Below are 21430 nucleotides of genomic sequence, written 5' to 3'. Positions count from 1 at the left end.
ATATAAATGCAGTATATTTTTGTATATATATATATATATATATATATATATATATATATATATATACACACACACAGTTTTTTAGCATATTCTTATATTTATTAATATGATTTGCTCATTTCTTATGTGACACTATTCACCTGGGCTGTGCCTATAAATGGTCCATTGATATCAGTGCACTACTGCTGCAAACAAATATAGTTGCGTCTTTTGGCTTTTTCCGGTTAGGGGTCGCCACAGCAGAACTCCGGTTTGCTAATGATTGGTAGTTGATTTTTACGTGCCGAGTTACCAGCCCTGATGCACAACCTTCAACGAAGGTACGCCCATTCACACATGTCTCCACGCAGAAGACGCTCTAGCTGAGAATCGAACCGGACAGCATCTTACTGTGAGGGGACAACGCTACCGCAGCACCACCACCGCGGGTACTGTAAACAAATATAGCAAAATAAATAAATAAACTCACCCCCAAGTATATAGCTGTAGAACCAATATCTGAATTGAAGGGGAACAACAGAAAAACTTTCTTGAACTTTTTGACTGCACGATTTTTTTTTTCTTGATTCTGAAGTACACACAAGATGAGTGACTTTGTGGACAGTGGTCATTATGGGCATTCCATTGCTAGTGAAAATGTGCAAATGCAGTTTCCACTTATAAGGCAGATGAAGGCAGAAATCTCACTTGTAATGATATATAGGTAGATACTGGTAGCAACAAGACCAGATAACCTGCCAGGTATAGTTTTTCTCTATGCCATATTTCGATTTAAGTGTATTTATTTTGCATTTTCATTGTGCAGCCCATTGAGCATATTTGATTTCACAAAGTTCATTTTGTAATTTGATTTATTTCAAGTAGTAAAGAAAGTTTTTATACAATATAAAATGTTTAGAATTGGTAAACTCGGTTGTTGACTTCAACGTTGTAAACATGCTATGTTGCATACTAATATTTAATGGTCAGTTTATTTTAACAGTAAACAGTAATCGTATTCTTTGTTTATTAGTGATCTGGCTAATGGAAGAACAGCTTGTAAGGTAGGGCTCTGTGTGCATGGGTGTGCATCTGTATGCAGAAACAATCCTGAACAAGTTTACAATTACTGCTGGTAAGCTAGCAGAGATAGGTACTGGGTGGAGAACAGAGCAAGTGAAGCCTTGAGGAACCAATGATTTTAGCTCTGTTCTGCAGCTGGTCAGTGTGAGAATTGTTTGGGTGTGGCATGTGTTGGCTGTGAATTGAGGAAACTGTAATGTGATAAGACATAGCTGATGAAATGTAAAGTTGATGGAGAAATTAGTGGTAGATTACTAAATACGTTGGGGTTAGTACCTCATTTCATTATTGCATGACTATCACATGATATACATTAAGCACATTTGGGAACAAATAAGGCTTAAACAAAAAGTCCACAGCAGTGCAAAGTATGCATTAACCAGGACTCTCTGATTTTTCACTACTTATTCCAGTATTCTATTGAATTTAACCCACCCATCTGACTGGAGAGGTGGGTCTTTAGGTTGGGAAAATTAGGTCAGATATGGAGTATGTAGGGCAAGTGGAGGAAGTCTTCATTAACTGATGTTAAACTTGCCACAAGACCCCCCCCCCCCAAAAAAAAAAGAGACAAATGTACCAACATAGTCCAATACATACAGTGCTCAGAGTGGAGCACACATAGTGCTCTAATGTATAGCCTCATTAAAAATAAATAAATAAATAAATAAATACAACAAAATAGTCATTCATTCAATCAATTAGATAATTGATACATAAAATGCCATCTGCCAGACAACTAAGGCACACCTCTCAGCAGGTTGCACAACAGATACATGGTATTAAATGAATTTAGGCTGAGACAATTTGCTTTCCTCCAACTGCAGATTTTGGCAGGGTATATGTTAATACCTTCAATCCCTAAATGATTCTGATTTGGTTGAAGAATGTAAGACACATATTATTTACAGTAGTGATAACCCCACCATACTTTCATAGGGTCCTAGGAGTGACGCTGGATATTTAGCATCTCAGTTTTCACTCGTTTATATATGCCGTTAATTTGTAAAAGACCTCCGTGTTCCTTAACATTGAACACTAGGTTGATGCATGGCAAACCTGTGATTACTGCAAATTTACAAAACTCAGTCAACCTAGACTTCATCACTGTGACTCCCATAGATGTAAATCTAAATTGTGTTTGCATTTCCTAACTGGAAATCACTATTCCTGCCTAGCGATCAATGATTTATCACTCAAGGAAACTATTTTATCAGCTGATAAAGAAAGAGAGAGTGTCTGTGTGTGTGTGTGTGTGTGTGTGTGTGTGTGTGTGTGTGTGTGTGTGTGTGTGTGTGTGTGTGTGCGTGTGTGTGTGTGTGTGTGTGTATACATATCTAGCAATAGACCTGGCTTGTCAGGAGCGGTGTCAGTATGAATGATATAGTGGAAAAATAATATCATAGCTTAGATTTAATTTGTGGTCACATGCAGTAGCAATGCCACTGGCCCAACGGGTAGCATACTCTCCTTGGGGATAGAAAATCTGAAGGCTGTAAGTTATATTCCTAATCCAGGTAATTTGATTCATTTTCCATTGCAATGGCATGGTAGCATTAGGGGGTAATGCTCTCTTGATTGCCGCAATCTTCCAGTATATCATTAAACTGAATTCCAACCTGACTAAATTGGTGGTAGCTCGTGGATAATCAAAGATTCCATAACACTTATAAAGAGAAAAGGAAGTTTTGCCATACCCAGGTTTACCTTAGCCAGTATGAATACTACCTGTGGTACTCCTGGAAAGATGCCAGTTCCCTCATGGGACTAACCTGGTAAATAAAGGGTAGATAAATAAAATACTGCTAAATACATATGTAGTTAATATCAGATATCTACACACAACATGTGTCCTTATTCTCTACACACAAAAGAACACCTGCTTAATTAAAATTTAACTGGCCATTTTCAGAATGCTGGTATAGCTATCTTTCCTCTGGCTAGCAGTAAAAATTAGTTAACGGGTGGTAATCTTTGAAAAATAAGACATAAAATATATTGCAGTAATTCTAGATTGTTAGATCTTCTTGAGATATGGCAGTCTCCATCCTCTCTGCTATAACAGGCAATGCAGAAACAGGTTTAGTAGGGACCTGATTCTCAACCACTGTCTAGGTGCCACGTAGTCTAAAAATGGCCATGCTCAAATATATGCACAGAAGGTTCATATAGCACTTGCGGAGGATGTGACAACTCACTGGCCATTATTTCTTTAATGTTTCTCAGAATCAGACCTCATAAGTATTAACAGCAAGTTTATTTAGCCTGTCTGGAAGCAATGTACAGTATAGAGCAATAAGGTGAAATGCATTACTACAATCGTTTTTTTTTAATTTTCATCAAAATAAAAAATCAGAAATGGGAGTTGCAGTAAGAAGGCATACTGCATATATATGTCTGGCAACATCAACTTGAAATATATTACTCTGGCCATCTGTTCTTTCACTGTTCATTGTTATCCAGTCTAACATTAGAGGGGTACACAGTAAATGGTTGTTTTTTGACAGCTGGAATATGGAGGCATGGTATGTTAAAATATGACAACAACTCAAAATGCATTATTATGGCCTCTTGTTCTTACACTTTCATCCCAATTTAATATGAGAGAGCTAGAGAAGCAGGCACTACTCTCCTATAATGTTTATGAATCTTTACAAACATTTGTTTTCTCAGTTTACTGATAGCTACTATTTTATCAAACTCGATGCAACTTATGCCTTCCTAGAAAGAAGAAAAATAAGACAGAGTTTCTATTCTTGCTGATGATTTTTTCTTCAGGCCATCATCAGATTAAACACTTGGAAAATACCGTAAAACTTACCTTAGCACTTCTAGAACCCTATAGCATCTGTAAGTCGAGCAGCCTCCAGACCTCTATTTTCTACATTTATTCCAGCATATTCTTGGCCAGTTAGGATGTATTGAAAGTACTGAGGAAACAGCTGAAGTGCGAGACAAGGGGTGAATCTTCTTCCTTACTCATGATCTTTGTTCAAGCAATATTTGGATCAAAAGGTTCATAGGTCATTACTATGCAGGAGAATACCATTGAAGAGCCTTGTATATATTCCATGTATCCCAGACCACTGTTTGGTTAAGTGAATTGCTCAGACTCATACAGTAAGCCAGAGGATGAAGTAATCAAACCTGGACTATGGTAAATATCTTAATAACTTATAGCCTTAACTGTCTGCACTAAGGTTAGAAAAAAAAGGTTTATATTTTTTCAGAACATCTAGTGCCTTATGGCATCTGAGGACCCAGTTGCCTAGAGATGCCATGAATCATTTAGGTATTTCCTCTAAGTTATTATAGTGCAGTGTTGGCCAAATGATTAGAGTTGGAGGGAAAGGCTGAGCACAATGTGTGAAAAAAAATGAAAGGCGTAATCTGTGTTCATGATGCTGAAAGCAGAATGGGAGGAAACTGGGGTGGTGGCACATGTGGGATTCAAGGGGATCCAGTGAGCAGTGCAAGGGGGATGAATATGGTTTCCTTTGCCTATGTTTCCATTTCACATAAGGTTCTCACTGGATGGTCCATCAAGGAGCTCAGGAAAGTGTTGTAATAGCAGTTCATGCAGGCAACATTAAACAAAATAATAAAAAAAAAAATGAAAAAATATGACCATATGGCTTGGAAAAGAAAATTATTGATCAGAAAATGTACAAAATTCAGAGAGACCTAAGAGATTTTGAAAAGGGCAATGTGTACCTATTTCGAGCCAATCAGCGGTCTCGTACATCGGCTCAGACAACGAATCAACCCATTGAGAATGGCCAGAGACGTGACAGTACTTCGAGCGTGATTACACCCAATCAGAACATGGACAATTTCATGCACGCAAGAGAGGCGAGTGATTATCCGGAATTACCTTCTCCAGCTAATCGCCATTTTTTTCCCGAACAGTTTCGGAATGCGGGAAACTTTGGTCAACAACGGAAAAGAGGCTTTGGCGAGCAGGAGCATTATAGGAATGGTCCACAAAGACCGTGGAGAGACAATAAAAGAACAAGATGGTACTAATTTTGAACTACTTACTAAAAATGTGATTAATTTGTCAGGCTGTCATATTTCTGAACATTTTCTTTCTGTTTTAAATTACGGATTGAAATTTGTACCTACAGTACTTCCTAAAATATATGAATGTAAAATAGAATTATATAGCTTCATTAGGAAGTTACATTTATGGTATTATTTCAATGTTTTAACATCTAAAAACTTTGTTATGGATAGTAATTTCAATGGAAATGTGTTAGAACAGAGTGATTCAGAGACAGAAGAATCTTTTGTTTCTTGTGACAGTGAATTTTTTGAACATAGGTATATAGACACCTCAGGCATTAAAACAGAAAGTACGTTTATGCCTCCATGTTGCAATGATGGCATTAAAAATTACATGCAATGCTAGATTTTGAATCAGAGTTTGAATTAAAACATTTTGATAGGAATTCAGTCACATATAACTTGTCCAAGATAGAATGGCAAGAATTGAGAAATTTTTCTAAACAAACAGAATTGGTCATAAAGCCCTCGGACAAAGGCAATAAGATTGTGATTATGCATTACACACAATATTTGGAAATGTGCTGGGATTTATTAGGAGATGAAACAGTGTATTGTAAAGCTGACCAGGACAGTATTGAACAGGCAAAAATTAAATATGAGAATTTAATTCAAAGAGGTTTACGGTTGGGTTTCTGGTCTGAGAATGATGTAAAGAAGAAACTTTGCCTAAGTGATACTAGTTGTGCTTATTTTTACTGTCTCTCAAAATTACACAAAAATATAAATAAACCACCAGGTAGACCGATTGTGTCTGCTAGGAAGTACTTTTTACATAATTTAGGTGTTGTGTTACATAAAGTATTATTGAAAGAAGTTGCCTGTCTTCCCTCCTATATCAAAGATTCTTTTGATTTTTTGGAAAAAATTAAATCAGTTATTTGGAATGAGAATATGTTTTGGATTACTTTAGATGTGAAGAGTCTTTATACGAACATCCAACACAAATTTGGCCTAGAAGCTGTGTTTAACAGCATGGGAGATTCACCCCACACACATTATATATTAGATCTTGTACAATTTTGTTTAGAAAATAATTATTTTTATTTTGATAATCTAATTTTCTATCAAAAACAAGGAACAGCAATGGGTGCACCATTTGCCCCAATGTATGCGAATATATTTATGGGTTTGGTAGAGAATGAATGTATCTATAAGAATGATTTTGTAAAGAAATATGTGAAATTGTATTATAGATACATAGATGATTTGATATTTTTGTGTGAGGGTGGATATGATGATATACATAATTTTGTACAAGAAATACAAATTAATAGATTTAAAATTAATTTTGATGGGTTACAATATGGGCAGTCAGTTAACTTTCTAGATATTAATTTACAAGGTACTGTTGGTTTGCCTATAATTACAAGTTTATATAGGAAATTTGGGGTCCCACATGATTTTTTACAAGCAACTAGCTGTCATCCTGCACATATTATTAGAGCATTGCCATATGGTGAATTTTTAAGAATTTCTAGGTTATGTCATAATGATGAAGTGTTTTATAAGGAAATTCAAACAACTAAAAGGATGTTTTTGAACAGAAATTATGATAGTAAATTAGTGGATGCTGATATAGAAAAAATCATAGATATGAGATATGATGGGTACAATAAGAAAAAGATTATTAATAGTCATACAATAAATAGAGAAAGTCAGGTGGATAATAATTTATTTGTAGTGTCCACATACAATGTATGTAGTGATATGATAAAACATAAAATATTACATTTTTGGGATTTTTTAGAGAATTATGATGAACTAAGTAATTTAAAAATGAAAAAAACTAATTTTTTTCCTATAAAAGAGGGAAGAGTATTAAGGATATGGTGGTACAAACAAAATTTTTTAATCCAGGTAATAAAATACCACTACAACCATCTAGTATAGGTACATTCCCATGTAGGAAATGTCAGGCTTGCCCATTTGTATATAGAACTTTTTCTAATATCAATAATATACCATTTTATTCAAGTGGTTCATACACTTGTAGAACTAATAGAGTGGTTTATGCAATCACATGTGGATGTCATAAGTTCTATATAGGGCAAACTAAAAGAATGTTTAAAGTCAGGCTGTTAGAACATCTTAGGGATATAAAAAATAAAAAAATGGAGAGCCCTTTGGCTCAACACTTTTATGAATTTCATAATGGTAGCACTGACACTTTAAAAGCAATTATTTTACAACAGATAGCAAAGTTAGAGTCTGATGTTGCAGTTGTGGCAAAATTACTTTTAAAGTATGAAACTGTTTTTATTTTAAAGTTTGGCACTTTATTACCTAGAGGCTTAAACACAGAATGCTGCTGGAAAAATGTAATTTAATTGAATAATTTTATTATTTAATTGTATAATAGTTTTATTGATTGATTGATGTGATTATATATACTGTGCTATGTTATTGAAACTTTACTCCTTGAAGGCTTACAGTGGCCGAGGCGCTAGAGTTTGAAGACAATAAACCTGATTTGGATCCTGGTTGCTGTTACTGTGTCGTGCTGAATCTAGTTTTCCAGTTTTAGTTTGTTGTGTTGATGAAGTAATCAAACCTGGACTATGGTAAATATCTTAATAACTTATAGCCTTAACTGTCTGCACTAAGGTTAGAAAAAAAAGGTTTATATTTTTTCAGAACATCTAGTGCCTTATGGCATCTGAGGACCCAGTTGCCTAGAGATGCCATGAATCATTTAGGTATTTCCTCTAAGTTATTATAGTGCAGTGTTGGCCAAATGATTAGAGTTGGAGGGAAAGGCTGAGCACAATGTGTGAAAAAAAATGAAAGACGTAATCTGTGTTCATGATGCTGAAAGCAGAATGGGAGGAAACTGGGGTGGTGGCACATGTGGGATTCAAAGGGATCCAGTGAGCAGTGCAAGGGGGATGAATATGGTTTCCTTTGCCTATGTTTCCATTTCACATAAGGTTCTCACTGGATGGTCCATCAAGGAGCTCAGGAAAGTGTTGTAATAGCAGTTCATGCAGGCAACATTAAACAAAATAATAAAAAAAAAAAACGAAGAAATATGACCAAAGGCAAACCAAGAACAGCAGATAATTAAAATCAAAAAGACAACTAATGCAGTTAATGGAGTAGTCATTTAAGAATGTTTTCCAATTTTCTTTCAAATAAAGACTTTTATACAGTAGTATATGAAACATTAGAGTTAACACATCTTTTGTCTCTACTAACTGCTTTACACCAGCCCCCATCCTACTCTCAACATAATACAAAGTAGTATGATGCTATTATGATAACAAATATGGAATGTAGGTCGGCTGAAAGTATTTGTGTTGCTATCCTTGGAGGAACTAATTTCATTTAATTTCACCAGTACAGGTGGCAACAAAAGGACATTCAGGACCTAAATGACAGAGTAAATGTAGCAATCAAAGTCATTCACAGTATTAGAGGAGATTCAATTCATATGTCTAGTTTTGTGAATAATCGAAGAGCACATATTGCACTGACCTCATGGAACTGTGCTGCTATGGTTTTCATAAATGACTGTGTATCATATAGTGTGGGATAGTTTTGTCTCTTTCTCAGTCAAATCTCATTATGAAAAGGATGGTCTTAAGAGCCTCATCCTTCAACAATATATTCAATGCCCTGATGATAATATTCATAATATAATTTGTAAAAAAAATTATAGTATTTGACATAATACGTAATGTCTGGATTATCATAGCAAGGATTCCTTTTATAATCCCCTATCATGGTATTAAAGATTTGAAAGAATGTTCTGCCAGTTTTTACCAACAACCTTCCAATAAACTTCTATAGCTTCATGTTTGTGGTAAACTCTTTACAGAAATATGGTAAACATGTTTTTTGTCTCTGTCAAAAAATCTTTGCAGAAACTTAAATAATTTATAGGCCTTACAAGCTGTCCAATAAGACAATGCAATAATGGTGCTTGTGGGATGGCAGCTACAGACTTGTAAAATTGTAGGGTTTATGAATAATTTAGTTTTTAACTGCCTGACCAGCCTCACTCCTCCATAAAGTATAAGCAGTCCATTTATCTTGTTTACATTATATTTATAATCATTCTCAAATATGATTAGAGAAATATGCTTTAAAATTAATCAAAGTCATAGATGTCTCCATTGAATGTGAAAAGCAAGTTATCAGTACATCAAAACTAGCAGTCCACCTATGTTTTGTAAATATCATACTCATACATAAAATTGGGGCAGCCGCTGTGGTGCAGCGGTTAGTGTTGTCACCTCGCAGCAAGAGTTTTTCCGGTTCGATTCTCGGCTGGGGTGCCTTCTGTATGGAGTCTGCATGTTCTCCCCATGGGCGTGTGGGTTTCCTCCGGATGCTCCAGTTTCCTCCCACATCCCAAGGATATGCTGTAGGTGGATTGGACACTCTAAATTGGCCCTAGGTGTGAGTGTGTGTGCCTTCTGTGGAAGGTTGTGTGCCGGGCTGGCAACTCAACACTGTAAAGCTCCACTGCCAATCATGAGCGGACAGGTGATCCGCTGTGGTGACCCCAAACCTGGAAAAGCTGAAAGAAGAAGAAGAATACTCATACATAAAATTGGCACACTGTGGGACAGACGAAGATATGAGGACAAAAGAGCAGAAGCCAAAGTAGCTTCAATTGCAGAAAAGATCAAAGAGAACAGATTACAGTGGTCTGGACACATGCAGAAAAGCAGAACACAATCTGTTAAGGAAGATTTGGGACAGACAGGAAAAAGGTAAGAGGAAGTGAGGATGTCCAGCAAAAAGGGGTGGATGAATTGTGTGAAAGAAGATCTGCAACAGTCAGGAATGAGTGTTGAAGAAGGCAGGAGTGTGACACTGAATCAACAGAGTTGGCAACAGTTAACATGATACCCCAACCCAGTGTAGAAAAAGTAGGAAAAAGGGGGCTGATGATGACATAAAATTGGCCCATAGTAACCCATGAACTACTTTCCAGAAAAGGGTAAAAAGAGGATAGCCATAACGCTATCCTCAATTTAATGAATTGTTAACAAAAAGTCAAGAGTTTATGCATGAGTGAACAAGAGGCTGATGCAGTTGATATACTGACAAGGGGAAGAAATTCCCAGATGATTCCTCAGGCCTCTAAACCATCCTTACGTCCAATGCAGGTATGAGGTCTCATCACATTGATAACGCCTCATGCTTAGTTTCTTGCCATAAAACATTAGAGCAGTTTTAATAATGCCAGAGTCATATGAATATGAAAGATATCCATAATTGTTAGAAAAAACATAGTTCTGATAAACTTTCCAATCCAGCGTATAAAACCTCCCAGCCAAAATCAATTGGCCTTCTTGGTGGGGAAGAGGTATTATTAGAATTACAGGGAGACAATAAAAAAGGGGAAGTCTAGTTTACTGTATCATTAACGTTTTAGCTTCACATTCACTATTGAATCCAAGACAATAGTATATGTGCATTAGCTCATGAAATCTTTCAGGTGTAATGCTACAAATCTGTAAATATACTTTTAAATAAATTGAAGTAACATCTTAATATTGCAAAGACATTTTGTTTCCCATATGACCCTCCTCATTTAATGAGTGTTCTACTTCTCCTTGTCAACTCATGTGTTCCCTTTCAGGGAAACAACTAGGCTGGCTCGTAGGTCAGGTGGGAGCTATACAGCCTTTATATCCTGGCTTTTGAGATCCTTATCAGCCAATCTTTCCCCCAGGACAAAGTCAGAATGCTGGTATCCATACAGTATCAGATTCATATGCATTCTACCCTCCCTGGCCTAACATTTTCCTGCAGTGACCATGGTGGCATATCACTGCTGAACATACTGTCACTTGGAATACATGTAGCATGCAGCTACAACAACCAAGCCATTCTATGTCCTGCTGTTCAACTGCTTCTAAATTGTGGTTGGCAGAACATCTGGTCAAACCACTTCCTTTTCTTCAGTAGGAGCAGGAGCGGCCTTAGGTCAACTAGTGCCCTAGGCAAAAGGGTTCCACAGTGCCCCCCCACCACACTACTTGGTGCCCGCATCCTGGTCTACCTACAGCAAATAAATACTGGAAAAGCACCCCTGCTAGAGCGGCACCCTAGGCAGCCACGTAGTTGGCTTATGCCTAAGGCCAGCTATGAGTAGGAGCAAGACGGTATTGTGTGCTCATTTCTATCTTCTTAACATGGCCTCTAAAGTGCTTGACTTGCTAATCATTCTGAGGTCTTCTGGGGAGCATTCCTGGATTTCTTCCTCCATGCCACAGCCATTGGTTATTACAAGCATACCTTTAAATGCAGATTTACACCATGGTGACTGTACTGCTGCTCCTCCCTATTGGTTTGATACTAACATGTTAATTTCTGGCTAGCATCTTTAGGGCTTACCAATCTATGTATCATGATGAAATTTACTTACTGTTTATTCTTTTAAAAATCCTTTAAAAACCCAGTACTCTCAAATGTAACATAATCAAAAATCATATTAATACTATTACTTTTAATAGGAGGAGTAAACGAACTGTCAAAAAATGTTGAAAGTAACATAACCTTCAGCAACCTCACTCAAGTTCAGAATCATTTGTACCCATGGAACAAGACAGTACATAATATTAATGCAATTACATCTGACTTAGACTGTCAAACAGTAGTCCAGAAACATAGTTCAAATGAAATATGTGAATAAATTACATTGCCTCTATTTGTGTAAAATGTTGCCTGAGGATATTTAGTACAGGCATATTTTAACACAAAATCTATAATAAAATATAAAATTTCTGCTATTCTGTCATAGCTAGTCCCTTTTTACTTCAACCAAATTCAGACTTTGTAATCTTTCCTTTCAAACATTCAATGTGAATCCACATTTTTCCTATTCGTAAATATGAACAGTCGAGAACTTACTTACAGCCAACACAATATTTTTTATTTGATCCAAGAGAAATGTTAAGGACATCGTATAATAGTATGATCAGAAGACATAAACACACGTCATCTGACTGGTTTCCTTTTCCTTAACTTAATCATTTATTTTATATAGTATTCCTTAAATACTGAAGCATTTTAGAGGACACACATGTAATGTATTCATTGGACCAACTTCTGGAGAGATGCAAGCTGTGAAATGTTCAGCACAATAATTAACTGATTGTATGGTCTGTGATGTTCTATAAATAAGTACTTTTCATCATCTGCTTATACCTGCTAAGCAATGAGACATTATACGAACCAAAGGAATAATAACTCTCTGCTAAAAGAGGTCTGAAGGACTTGCTGAATATGTATCCTTTTCACAAGACCCTAGAAATAAGTTTAGATCCTGAAGAATATACAACGAGATCTGACTACAAATGAGTGTTAAGAGAACACGAACAAAAGTGATATGCTGTGCTTCTGGTAGACAATTTAGATTCAGTAAATATTAAGTTACTCTGTGGTCCTCAGAAAATTGAAAAAAAAAATGTTTTTTTGCTGATGACTTGAAACAGAATAAGATGTTCTTTGCAATGCAATTAATTTGTATACATATAAAAGTTGTAGACAAATTAATGCTCATATTTAACAAATGTTTGGCTTCAAACTATATAACTGCATTTGTCAGTCCAATGACTGTGACTCCATGGTAAGGAATCTTAATGAGCAGTCAATGCACTAGATTGCAGCTTCATTTTAAGAACATTTTTTTTTTCAGAGGTGATGATAAATGAAGTTGGCTGAGCACAAATTATTTGAGGGTTGTTGCACTATATGCTTCTAGGCTCACACATTACAAAAAATACTTAATTCTATGTCACAGTACCACATTTTCTAATTTTGCACCATTGGATAATTTGCACTTCACACCAACTTGAAACCCATATATTCTATTTAACCAGTTTTATTCTAGTTGGAATTACTATTTCAAATTAATTTAATGGAATAAAGGATTTATATTTTTCTTTAAGTTGACATATGGCTTTAGGTGGTTTCTGCAGAAATGGGTTGCCTCATGGGTGGCTTGCTTTTCTAGTTCAAGAATAATTCTGTAATTTTTAAAGTAGAAGACATTTTTTGTATTATTTGTCAACATACTGCTGGTTATGTCAATTTTACTTTTATATATAACCTTTTTTCTTCTATAAAAAATTTAATCTTATACAGTTTAACCATTTAGGATCATGTCTGCTTTGCTGGCAAAATCATTTTCCGACTGGTTGTGGCCGAATTTTTAGTTTATTTTTATTGTCCTTTAGTAACCTTTTTATAAAACTAATATTAGCTTTATTTGATGGTTGCAGTTTAGCTATGAGTAGTTGAATTGAGGGATTCTGCAGTGCATACAGTGTTTTGTTTTGCATTTCTTTTAACTTAACTGAGGTTTGGACTGGCTTTTAAAGGAACATTTCTGTTTATATAGAGACACTGACACAAACATGACAATGATGCATTAATTTGCTAATGATGCACACTGGCAGTGCAAATATCTATCTATCTATCTATCTATCTATCTATCTATCTATCTATCTATCTATCTATATATGGAAATCCAAGAATGAGTTACATGTGATTATTACAGTTTGTCATTTAAAAATGTATTTTTTTTCAGTCAGCCAAACTTTTATTGATGAACAAAACACAATGAAAAACAATTACCAAGTTTTTCAGACATCTAAGTAATTATAATGAATTGTCCTCAATGGAATTTAAAATAGACCAGACATTTTAAAAATGGGAAAGAATTGACCTCATCTTGTGTTAATACTGATTCAAGTTTTGTATAATTTAGTTTGGACTTTCCTTCAATTTATAAAGATGATTGCCACAAATAAAAAGATTACCCATCCCAAGGTTTTCCACAACATTATGTTGGTAGTCCTGGATTTCTAGTCCTAAGATATTAACATTGGTTTTATTTAAGGATGCTATTTTTTTTGGCAAGCCCCAAGAGAATGCAGTGGCCATTTTTTCCAAAATGTTTTCTTAAGCACAAGACATAATCAGGGACGATGATGGTAATCTTCCCTGGACTGACCACTTCTCCCACATGCATTTCCCATCCTTTCTCCCTGTGACTGAAATGTTGCTAAAGCAATTTGCCATAAGTGTAATAGTCTAAATTGTATAAATCCAGTGCAGGGCTAGCAGGTAAAACTATCAAGCTATTGTGAGGCCCTAATATATATACCCATGTTAGATCACACCATTTCTGCCTGAGATGGTACAGAAGAGAGTCATGTTTATTCACAACCAGTTTGTACAGCATAATCAGGTCTTTCTGGAGTGATATTTAATTTCTTAAGCTGTTGAAGTGGATGGTACCTTCCTAATGTAAATCTGAGTGCAGACCCATAATGAGTATAGGAAGAAAGGATATCTTAATTGTACATATTGTCATAAGTGAACCTTGTAGAAACTTTTGGTCTATGCATCATTGGAAAGATGGAGAAGTACTGTTGGGGAGAAGCAAAAGTTCTTGCCAAAAAAAAATTCCAAATCCCATGGCTGCAGCTTGATAGGTGGGTGGTTGATAGCATACCACAAAGAATCCTGGGATCAAACCCATATCCATATACACAGAGTATAAGTACCTAAAGATCTAGTGGAAACATGGAATGATGGAAATGATATGCCTGACATAAGTAATACGATGTCCACTGTAGAAGAGGTAATGAAATAAGGAATCAGAGCAGAATCTAAAGTTGTCACAACTCCAGAAAATATCAAGTAGGACGGTCATATGTGGTGGAAGGTAGAAGACAGTTTGATAAGAAACATTGAGAGAGAGGGAAACTATGTAAGAGGAAATGGGAATGCATGGCCAAGAGATGGATAAGATGTGTGAATGAAGACCTGCATCAGGTAGGCATAACTACTGAGAAAGGCAAGAGAGTTGCTATGAACTAAGACAGGTCACGATAGTTGATTTAACACCCTAACTCCATATAGTCATGAGGAAAGGGGATTGATAATGGTGGTAATTATGATTTTATGTGATAAAACAGATGGCATTATTCACAGTCTGGGGCTGTACAGGTGCATAATAAGCATCCGAGAACAGCAGTGCTACATGGATATGCAAATAAGGTCATGGTAACATAGTTGCATGAATATGGAAGCACAAAGCAAATTCCATAATCATGGTTTATATTTTTGTAAATGTAAACTGTGAAAAGGTAATTTTTTCATAGTTAAGAGCTATTTCTCAGTATCGTAAATAGGATGTTTGTTTGCATATCTCTGGCACACATGGATGAGTACAGTCACACTTAAAGCATTATAACAAGGCTGGGAATGTGCAGCAGCTACAACTTTTATTATTATTATTATTATTATTATTATTATTATTAAATATTAAAGGGTTAGAGCAGTTTAATTTATGCCCTCTTGGTTATGCTTTTGTGGGTATTCTGATGGTTTCATTAAAAAATAAAAGGGGGTGATAGGAAAGATTTGAAAAGGATAGACAAACATAAAGGGGAACACATAAAGGAAGCATTACGAGGGTGTGAGCTAGAGGAGGTGGGAAAGAAGGGCACTATGTTTTGTTGGGGGATAGACTCCCCCTATTTTTCAGAAGATTTGTTTTTGTAGAAGGTAGTGTGGATGGGAAATAGGTAAGAGGGTGTAGGAGAAATATCAAGGGAAGAAGGGCTGAGGAATTCTCTATTTTGTACCAAGTCTACAGAGTCTCAAACACATTCACTGACAAATGGTATTGCAGTAGAGGTCCCAAGTGTTGAATGGGTAGGGTCCTGTGTTGTCGCAGTGGTCAGCACCAACTGGGTGAGTGTGTCTTCCATAAACTGAAGACAAGCTTTGACTGGCATGATGCTTCTGTCTACTTCTTCTTCCAGTGCATCCTCAACTAGCCTCCAAAGCTCCCAATCATTGAGGCTTTCCAGGCTGCCATGTGCCAAGTGCCTGTAAGACTGACGCCTCCACCCTGAACCTGTGAGGTTCTCCTCTGACAGGCAGAGGAGGACCTCCTCCTAGCCAGGGAGGTACGTGCCTTGTCTGCTCCTGATTGATTTGAACTTGTGTAAAAGAAAATTAAAATGGGAGAGAAACCAAACAACAAAGTAAAAACAAATGCATAAGCAAAGTAATAAAGAGAAAAAAAGGAGTGGGGAGAGACAAAACAGAAAAAGGCAATAAATCCACACAATACTGTTGTAATGCAAGGTAAGGTATCGGGTCAATAAACCATTCACAGAAATATCTTTATTGAAGTTCAGTTGTGTATGGGCGGTGCTTATGTGTACACTTGGGGGTTGTGATTGGGGAAGTGCTAATGTAACTTGGACAGATTTGTAAGGGTAGTGCTTATGCATACTTGTGATGATTTGAAATGGTTTTGTGTTTCAATTCCATACTTTTCAAACATATTTTACAGTATGCAATTGTCAGACATGAAAGAAATCACTAAGTACTGCAGTTAATTATGCTTAAAAATGACCGAATAGCACATTTTCCTTCATGTTTTCCTGTCTTCATTTGAATTTCTTTCAGCTGCAAAGGTATAACAACAGTTTGCAGGATTACTACTGAGATCTGTTTTATCTGTTTTAAAAGCATTGCTGTACTACTGTTTATGCTATTCTGAATTATGTGTAATAAATTTTGCTACGGTTACTTAAGTAATAAATATCTTATGGACACCTGTTATGCCAGCCTCATGACTCCTCTTCTGTTGTTGAGAATTATGTTGGATTCCTTCCTCAGCTGCAAATAAAAGAGAGCATAATCTTGTTTACCTATATTGGACTGCATTCCACAAATACACGTCTTGTGTTCCCTGTATTCATTTTCATTTATAGTTTATCTTGTCAAATGTAAACTGTTGAATGCACACGTGTGTATTATTACAATGCATTACTGAAATATTCTGAATTGGGTAGGGAAGTGCGGAATTATGAATGCAGGTCTGTGTTTTGTTTTAAAAAATGTATATATATCACTGGGGAAAACACAAATTATAAGGATGAAGTGTAACAAGGAAGTGTGAATTTCCTTTTCTGCAGAACATTGTCTAAAGTACAGTACTGAAGTATAACAGCTTGTTCCCTGAATGCGTAGTTGCAGGTCATCTTTGAAGCAAAGTAACCCCTCCCCTTCCCCAGCAGTTAGTCTGACTAGAGTATGGTAAGTGTCATTTCAGCCATGTTTTATGTGCAGCAAGAAATACTTATGAACAAACAGTTAAATACATTGATACGTTTTACTTATATTTACTTACCGCTCACAAAAACTGTTTTTTTGTAATGAATGGAAAAGGTCTTTCTACCTTTCCAGTGCAATGCTACACATGTCTTTATATCTGTAACTGCAAGTTTTATTTCTACGATATTACATCAGTCAGCATTACTAATATTTGAACACAATTAATGCATTTACAGACTTAGCAGTGTTCAGAATGTCACCTCTAATACTTTATATAAAGGATATGATGTTTGTTGAATTACATGTATTTGTACAATATTTTCTACCCCTGTTTTGTGTGTGTGTGTGTGTGTGTGTGTGTGTGTGTGTATATATATATATATATATATATATAAATAGATATTAAAAATTGTATTTACTGTACAACTTCTATCCTGAACCTGATCGACCCACTCAAACAGCTGGACAGCTCTACACTTCTGCAAGTCATCATACCCGAGATGGCACTCCTGACTAGACCAGGTTATACCTGTCAGGGTTGACAGGTGGTCACCTAACTCCTGCCAGATATTGATTTTCTTGCAAGTGTTGGTACATGTTCACATCTGTATCTTCTCCAGGTACAAGTCATGCAGAAGGTAGAGCATGATTAGGGTCTTTTTCTCAGACCATCCTGAAGTGTGTGTCACAATTCATTATTATTAGGTTGGCCTTGTACATCAGCAGCAAAGGAAAATTAAATCAGACTTCAGGGTAAGTGCCCCACAACCCACCCCTTGTAAGCATGGTATACCCTATGCTGTTGCAGTATTCTTAATCTTTTATAATGATTTATTTTAGAAATTTAGCATTAGCGACAAACAGTTCAACTGTACCAATGAATGTGGAAAAAGTCAGCAGCAGTAGAATGGGGTTTCTGATGATGATGATGATGATGATGTAGTTGTATTCACGAGTTACCTTGACAGAGGTGGCAGGCAGTCTCTCAGTGTAATGATAGGCTCTCTCACATCACAACATGTTAATAACTCTACAGAAAGTGACACCGTGTCACAAAGTCAAACACAGGCTGACATTACACTAATGCTTGTACTCCAGGAGCAAACATGCACTTTTACACCCATGTCTCCACATGCAGAAGAACAGTTTGAGGAGAAAGGCAGGTAGTCTCAGTCCACTTTGACCATAGTATGAACATGACAAAGAGGTGCTAAGTGCAGAAATTATTTTGTCCTACTTAAGGAAACATATAAAGCACTAACGACATGTCAGCAAATGTGCCATGACATAGTTAGGGCTCAAACCAGTGCAACAGAGAGTCAGCCTAGAAATGGTTAGAGTCCTATAGGGTATGTATGAAGATTTCAAACAGTAGTTTTAATTGACATAACATACTGCATATTTACATTCTGTAACATAAATACTTGATGATCAAATTAAACAAATCCTCCTGGTATGAATGACCAACATTTGATTAATAATCTGCAACTATTGAAAAGGATGCATATTTAGTAGTGTTTTTAATTTTTACATTAATTTGCATGTATGTGTCGAAATGAAAACTTCAGATGTGATAAGGCAGTGTGGCTAAACTGTGCTATTCAAGAAATGAGATTAGTAAGATGGGTATACCTGATAATGCCACCTATTTGTGTGCTTTTATATCTGCACTATATGCATTTGCTTAACATTAAGATTTTTATACTGTGTGGTAGAAGTACTAAGTACTCGTTGGCATGTTATGATCTTTGAGTTTCAGAATTTATTGAGTTCTGATTCTGAACCTGCGTATTTATCAAGGTGGTAAATGTGAATATATCTGCCAAGCCACCTCTTGGGATATGTTATGTAAGATGCAAGAGAATGTGATGTAGACAAGAACTATTTTAGTATCCTGCTCATTCTATTTCTTTGTCCTAGATAAGCGGCATAGACTGGTTATCCAATTACTTACTTACTTTTTCTTCTACCTGTCCAATAACTTAGTTCTTTTTAAATGTCACAATTTTATTCTTTCTCTGCCACTTTTGTGTTAAAAATGTACATAATAAGCTTAGATATTCTTTCTTCATACCACTTGTGAAGGAGGGCATATACTCATTTTTGTGTTGCTTCTAGCCTGTGTGTATCCTTAGCAAAGTTTAGAGCTGTACACAATACTACACTGGTGTTTCAGAACTGTGCACACTATATTACAGTGGTGTCTCAGAAGTGTGAACACTATTACAGTGGTGTCTCAGAACTGTGCACAATGCTACATTGGTGGCTCAGAACTGTGCACACTATTACAGTGGTGCCTCAGAACTGTGCACAATGCTACATTGGTGGCTCAGAACTGTGCACACTATTACAGTGGTGTCTCAGAACTGTGCATACTATTACAGTGGTGTCTCAGAACTGTACACAATGCTACACTGGTGGCTCAAAACTGTGCACACTATTACAGTGGTGTCAGAACTGTGCACACTATTACAGTGGTGTATCAGAACTGTGCACAATGCTACATTGGTGGCTCAGAACTGCACACACTATTACAGTGGTGTCTCAGATCTGTGCACAATGCTACATTGGTGTCTCAGAACTGTGCACAATGCTACATTGGTGTCTCAGAACTGTGCACACTATATTTCAGTGGTGTCTCAGAACTGTGCACAATGCTACATTGGTGTCTCAGTACTGTGCACACTATTACAGTGGTGTCCCAGAACTGTGCACAATACTATATTGGTGGCTCAGAACTGTGAAAACTATTACACTGGTGTCATAGAACTGTGCACAGTACTACAGTTGTGTCTCCAAACTTTACACAATGTTAAATTGGTGTCTCAAAACTGTGCACTATACTACATTTGTGTCTGGCTCACTGTGTAATATAGAGGGACAAGAACGTATTTTGTACATGCTGCACTTCTTTCTAGATGCCATTATTCTACTTGCCTTCCTTATCAGTACATCTCCTTGATTTCTTGCTTTAATAGCATCTGGTAGGAGTAGTGCCAGCATACTTCTCAACTGTACTGTCCATATTTTTGGTCTGTTATTCATAAAAGTCATGTTTTATTTACAAATCATTGGGATGGTTTAAGGGTTAAAGTTGCTAAATAATTACATGCATTTGAGTTTCATACTTATTATCATTCAGAAAATGCACTCTAACACAAATCCTGTTATTCTAGCAAGTTTCTAATTATATAAGAGTGATATTTAAAATGTGTCCCTATTTTTGGTCCTTTGTCCCCCAGTTATATCAGGCTTTGTCCAGATATCTTGCACTAAGTGATTGAGAGATATCGTGCCAGGCTACATCTATATTTGTTGCTACTGTTACCCTGCCCCCATTTGCACAATCTGTATTCTGGTCATTATTCCCAAAGGCATTATATTGAATAGCTCTGCACTTTATTTTGTTGACTGTGAATTAGAACAAATCTCCATGTTGCCATGTCTGTTACCTTTTTTAATTTCTTCAGGTCTTTTGGGTTTCTTATACCATGGTGGGAATGGACCCCATTCCTAAGTTCAAAGTATGACTAAAGTTCATGAAATTAGCATTGTTTCAATCTATAATTGTATCCAGAAGTGCTCTTCACAGCACCCGCAATGTGCCCAGTAATGACTCCTGCAATTCATATGGAGTTACATTTATCGGTAACATATCGAAGTATGATAGTACATACTATTTTATAAGACCCATTGCTTCTACTACTACTGGAACTATCTGGGTCTCTTGCTTCCACATCACACTTGTTTCTGCCTGTAAATATTGGCATTTTATGACTTTGAGTCTCTCTGTATGTAAGACACTGTAGTCACTGGGAACAGCAGTTTCAATGATCAATGCTCCTTTGGTCTTCTTTTCATGGACCACTATATCTGGTTTTCTTGAATCTATTATTTGAACTTTTGGTAGTGGATGATCCCATGTGATATCAGCTTAATCATTTTCTATGATGCTTTGTGGCTCATGTTTCCAGTGTTTTTCAGCTACTTTAATATTGTAATGTGTGCACAATCCCAAATTGAAAAGTCTCGCCACATTATTATGCCTTTCAGTATTCACAACCAGCAACAAGATGTGCGACTGTTTCCAATTCTGTTTTATAAGTCCTGTTTCTCCCACATGTTCAATGGACTTTGTAGACCAACATGTCTGTAGTCCACTGTCTTGGGCTGCTAATATTAATCATTCATGTTTTGC

The sequence above is a fragment of the Protopterus annectens genome, chromosome 10.part0 (assembly GCF_019279795.1).
Source record: "Protopterus annectens isolate FY-2018-M chromosome 10.part0, PAN1.0, whole genome shotgun sequence".
NCBI classification, from domain to species: domain Eukaryota; kingdom Metazoa; phylum Chordata; order Ceratodontiformes; family Protopteridae; genus Protopterus; species Protopterus annectens.
Note: the sequence above shows the minus strand (reverse complement) of the source record.